Genomic DNA, 6,000 nt, shown 5'->3' with positions numbered 1-6,000 from the left:
GCTGCCAAATCTAACAAGTTCTCTTGTGGTGGCAGGAGACGTGGAGGAGACAGGAAGAGGATAGGTCACTCACTCACTTTCTTTTCCTAACAAGTACACACTCTAACACTATGAAGACCCCAAACACAGGACACACACCTGACTGATTATACCCTATCTGTATCCATTGAATATTTTTTAGATGCTCATGTAGGGAACACGTGACACAAATTCTATTATGATGTGGTCCTTTCCATTAGGCAGCTCTGCTCACTTTGTATTTTCTTTCCTCTCTTCACCAAACTATTATTATTATTATTATTATTATTATTATTATTATTATTATTATTTTTGAGGCCCATGTTGGCCCCTAATTTCCCTTGAACTCTGATCCTCCTGCCTCATTTCCATCCCTTTTATTCTGGGAATGTATATGTGTGCCTCTGCACTGCAGAGCCCAGGGTTTCCTGAATGCTAGGCAGTCACTTTACCTGAGCCACATCCATAGCCCACAAAATCAAAGGAATTTTTAACAATTCCTAGCCCTTTCTAGTCTGAACCCTCTATAGAAATGAAATGTGTCTTCAGAAATCTCAAGTTCATGTTCTCCGCTTGCCTGCCTCATGACCTGAGATCCACTGTTTGATTTCATTATGCCATGATTTAGATTAAGAAAACACTGTTTACCAACTGTGGGCCTAGTGCCCTAAGAGGAGACACAGAGACCTTCCTTCCTTTCTCTGCTGTGAGGGAACAGGGAGAAAGGCTGCCAGAACCCAACCATATTGATATTTTGATATCAGGCCTCCTAGCCCCCAGAGCTGTGAGGAATGTGTTTGGCCTTTATACCATCCTGTCTAAGGAAGACATTACCTTTTCTGGTTGTTGAGAAAATTAGAAAGAGTAAACAAAATGTCTTGAAAAGTGCTTGCACCTAACTCTAAGAGCCAGAATAACAAACATGTACAAAGTCATTGTATGTTGACCAGTGATTACATATGTTTAGCAGACTCTCTCTCTCTTTTTAATACCACAATATTTTATTGAATTTTTTGGTATTTCACATCAGGTATCCCAATCCCACTCCCAGTCCTTCCATATCCACCCTCCACTCTTGTAGTCTCCACCACAAAAAAGTTAACAAAAAATAAAAATTAGAAAAGAAAGAAAAACAACAACAACATCCCTCAGGCAATGACCTCTATCAACCAGAGTTTCCGTGCATGTACTGTTCCACCTCATCTTACCCACATCTCCATCACACATTCATTCTCTAATCATAGTGGTGTTGTAAGTTCCGGTATGTCAGGCAGTATCATGCCTAATTGGCCCAGCTCAAATAGCTTTATTTGTGAATATTCATTGCAATGAGTCATTAGGCTAGTTCCAGGTCTCTGGTTTCTGGACTAGAGAGTCAATACTGGACCCTTACAGAGACTGTCAGATAACCTGCTGTTGCTCTGAGTCATGAGGGATTCTGCAGCTATACTCAGGCCCCTTCATATGTTCCAGAAGTTCCTAGATGGGGAAGATGTTGGGATGGGCCAACTTAAAGCCCTAGCACATAACAACAACAACAACAACAACAAAAACATTTAACTGGGCATGGTGGCATACACTTTTAATTCCAGCACTTTTGGAGCAGAGGCATGTTTATTTATTTTTGTGAGTTCAAGGCTTGCCTGACTCTGTCTCAAAATGAATAAATAAACAAGTAAATAAATCATTTAAGTCAAGCTTGGTGGTGTATGCCCATAATCTCAGCACTCTGGAGGTGCTGAAAGCAGCAGCAGTAAAAGGTCATCCTCAGCTATATACTGAGTGTAAGGCCAACATGGGCTACATGAGACCCTGTCTGAAGAAAATACAGAACACAGCAAAACAAAACATAAAAGCACCTGGAGCACAGGACACTTGGAGCTGTCAGATAACCCAGTACTTTGTTTACACTGGCTGCTTAGTTCACTATGTTTATACCATCATTTAATTACATAATCATATGCTCATGAATGTGTGTGTACAGCACATGAGTAGAGGTCAGAGAACAATTTTTGGGAGTCAGTTCTCTTGTTTTACTATGTGCTTCTTGAGACTAAATCCAGATTGTCAAACTTAATGAGTTAAAAATTCATGTCTTCACTTCCCAACTCCCTTGAACACCAGATGTGCAAAACTGTCTGCCTGTCAAACATTTTCCTGGGGATATCTCATACTCATCAAACTATAAAAACACTCCTTTTTCCCCCCAATTGCTCCCCCCCTCTTCCCCACCTTTGCAAACAGCAACTTCATTCTTCTGCATTCTTGGTCTAAACCCAGTAATTGTCTTTGGATTCTCCTTTTCAATAACACAACAAAAACTTCCATTTATTAATATTATTATTTTTTATCTTGACAAGAACATAGTTTAACCAGGCATAGGGAATTACATCTATACTTCTAGTACTTGGGGGCTAAGATAGAAAGAGCATGAAAGCTCAAGGTCATCCTGGGAACAGAGTAAGACCTAGTGTGTACACTATCTAATTTCCTGACACCATGACACCATCTTCTCTGGGATCTTTTCAAGAGTCCTTAGCCAGCAGCACCCTCTCCCAGGTGGTCCTGTGTAGGAACCAGAACCCTTTTCTTTTAGAGGTAGGTCAAGCATTGTCTTTGCTCAAGGCCTTCCTGTGGCTTTTCATGTCTTTCACCCTTTGCTTCATACCTGCCATGTGACATTTGATGTTGTTCCCAGGATGTAGCAGTTGGGCTTGTTTCTATGTACTCAATGTCCTCTCTGTCTGGAATGCTCCTTTCTCTGTGCCATTAATATTCTGTTCACGTGTCAATATTACTCAGCAGCCTTCTCTATCTAACACAATGCACGATCCTCAATCCCCACCTTAGTTTGCTTAAGCTTCGTTTTGACTTCACTTTTGAGTGTGGTTATCTGATCAGTCCCTGGCCTATGGAATGGCAGTGAGGAGTCCAGCCACCAGCTGGACTTGCCTAGGACAGCAAGAGCTGGAAAAGCCATCTGAGAGCTTTGCTGGAGGTGGTGTACTACAGAGTGGAGCAATCTGGCTCTTGTGTGTGTGTGTGTGTGTAAGTTTGTACATGTTTGTGTGAGTGCATGAGTGTATGTATGGCTATGCAATGTGTGTGTGGTAAGTGTGGGAGTACATGTGCACATGAATGGGGAAGTGGGAGGACATCTTTATGTAGCTGCCTTTTAATGGATTCTGGAGACTAAACTCATCAGTCTTGCACAGAAACCACCTCTACCTAATGAGTCATCTTTTTGGCCCAGGCCCAGCATTTATGTGGGGGGTTGAGGATCAAATGCAGGGCTTCATGCTTGCAAGCTAGGTCTCTCTCATAGTTTATTCAAATGTTCTGCTTGAATATCAGCAGCAAAAGAGGACAAACCTCCCCAAGCCATTTTATATTATCTTTGTGACAAAAGTTAAACCACAATGCAGGTTAGTTTATTCTTATTTATTTTTAGAAAGTCTCACATAGCCCAGGATGACCATAAATATTATGTTCAGTTAGACTTGTATTGGACATCTGATCCTCCTTTACCTTCTTTATGTTATATGGAAGATCAAATCCTGGCTTCATGCATGCCAGGTAAGCACTCTCCAAACTGAGCCTACAAGGCTTCAGTTACACAACTTGGCTATATTTTTGAAAGTTTCTTCATATTTTAACCCCTACTTAGTACAAGACTGAAATGTAAACACCATAAAGTATAAGTGCTGTTCAGTTAACTGTAAGCGGCTTCTGAAAGCCTTCTTACACTAAGAATAAATAAATGTTTTTTGAATAATAGCAAAACTGTCAACACAATATGAGGCTTTTCATGCTGCCAGAGAAGTACAAGGCTGTCCATAAAAGTAGGTGGTTGGTGAGAGACAATGTGCTGTATATGTGGCTGGCTTTCTGTTCTGACTAAGCCATAGGCTATAACCTGCTTTTTCCATATCCTGAAAGATAGGAATCGTTTATAAGTAGGTGTGATTTTTTTTTCCTTTCAAGGGGTTTTATTATTTTAAAAATTATATATGTGTGTCTTCCTGTAGAGACCAGACAAAGCACTGAGGCCCCTGGAGTCACCTAATAACGGTTCAGCCATCTTTCCTGCCTCCTTTTCTTTCTTCTTCTCCTCCTTCTTTTTCTTTTCTTTTTTCTTCAAGACAGGATTTCCCTGTGTAGCCCTGGCTGACCTGGAACTCCATCTGTAGACCAGGCTGGCCTTAGAGATCTGCTGCCTCTGCCTCCCAAGTGCTAGGATTAAAGAGGGCTTTTCTTTATTGATACAGGATCTTGGCTAAGTAGCCACGGCTGGCCTATGTAACTTCCTATGTAACCCAAGCTGATTTTGAAATTGTGCAAAATCATCTGCCTCAGTCTCCCTGGGTGCTAGTTTTTTTTTTTTTTTAAGTATCTCTTTCAATATAATCTTATTATTTTTATTGAAATGAAAGCTCTCAAGTAAAGCTCACCAAACCTATTGAAGGGTCCTTGGAGTTAGCACACAATACCATATTCTCAGCACCAAGGAGATTTATTTTACCCTAAAAGGATAAGAGGGCTGCCTCTGGGTCAGGCAAAGACAGGAATGGCTGACTGACACATAGCTATTTTAAGGGCTTTAACATGGAAAAGAAAGAAAGGGGGATGTTCTTTCCCTGGAAGGGTTGGATGGCTGTCTTGATTGTACAGGAGAACAAAAGAGAGGCGGTATCAGGGTTCTTGTCACGTAGCCTGATTATAGAATCTGATCACAAGTCAAGGATCACTGTGGAAAGGTCATGCTGATGAAGGTCACACTGAAAACACCATGAACAGATGTGCTAAGATCTAGACTCTGTGGCAAAGCTCCTCATCAGACCTGACAGTATAGCCTGGGAGCCCAAGATCACAGAACTAACGGCACAGGTCAGAAGGAAACAGTAATGCATCACAGTGCACTGGAAGGATGTCTGGAATCTCAGAAAACAGGAGCTACTGAGTGCTGAGAATGAAAGACATGACTTAGAGCACTGGCTAATACTTGTGGTACCAACTTCTACTTCATATTGTTACATTTGTTTTAAATACTTAATTATGTGGGCTATATAATGTAAACATTTTAAACCATCATAGTGGTTTAAAATCTTGTTATATAATGCTCCTTGAATGAAGTATTATTTGAAGTAAGACAAGTCAGGATTTGTTTAGTCAGAGGTGTGTGTGTGTGTGAATTAGTGACTCTTCTTCATGCTTGGTAATAATTGCCTTTACCTGATGCACAATGTCTCAAGACCTACAACTTCTTTTCTTGAGACAGGGTTTCTCTATACAGCTCTGGCTGTCCTGAAACTTACTATGTAGACCAGGTTGGCTTTGAACTCAGATTCACCTGGGTCTGCCTCCCAAGTGCTGGGGTTGAAGACATATGCTACCATGCCCAACTAAAACTTACTTATTCATTCATTCATTTTTTTTTTTTTTTTTTTTTTTTTTTGGGAATGGCCCACACTGTTCTAGAATTCCTTACATAGCAGATGATCCCCCTGTATTAGCCTCCCTAGTTCTTGGATTCCAAGAGTGTAGGACCAGGCAGGTTCAGGTTATATAGTGCTGGATATGCTCCCTGGGAGTTGGTAATCAATCATTTTACCAACTAGATTACTAAGAGATCTTTCTTTCCTTTTTTTTTTTTTTTTTCTTCTTCAAGACAGGGTTTCTCTGTGTAGCCCTTGGCTGACGCTGAACTCACAGAGCTACTCCTGCCTCTGCCTCCTGAGTACTAGAATTAAAGGTGTGCACCACCAACTGGCAAGAGATCTTTCTTAATGTGTCCTTTTCCTGTCTAACTTCTTAGTAACAATAATTTGTCTTTTCTAGAAACATAACATTTATACTCAGAACACTGGAAATTAGTAACAATTCTTACCATTTGCCCAGGTCTAATTATTGCTTGAATTTCAGTGCAATCTTTCATTTTGTGTGTTGGCAATGTTGGAATGGCTAAAAGGTGAGGCTCATTCT

Source organism: Phodopus roborovskii, unplaced genomic scaffold, assembly GCF_943737965.1.
Source record: "Phodopus roborovskii unplaced genomic scaffold, PHOROB, whole genome shotgun sequence".
NCBI lineage: Eukaryota > Metazoa > Chordata > Mammalia > Rodentia > Cricetidae > Phodopus > Phodopus roborovskii.
Note: the sequence above shows the minus strand (reverse complement) of the source record.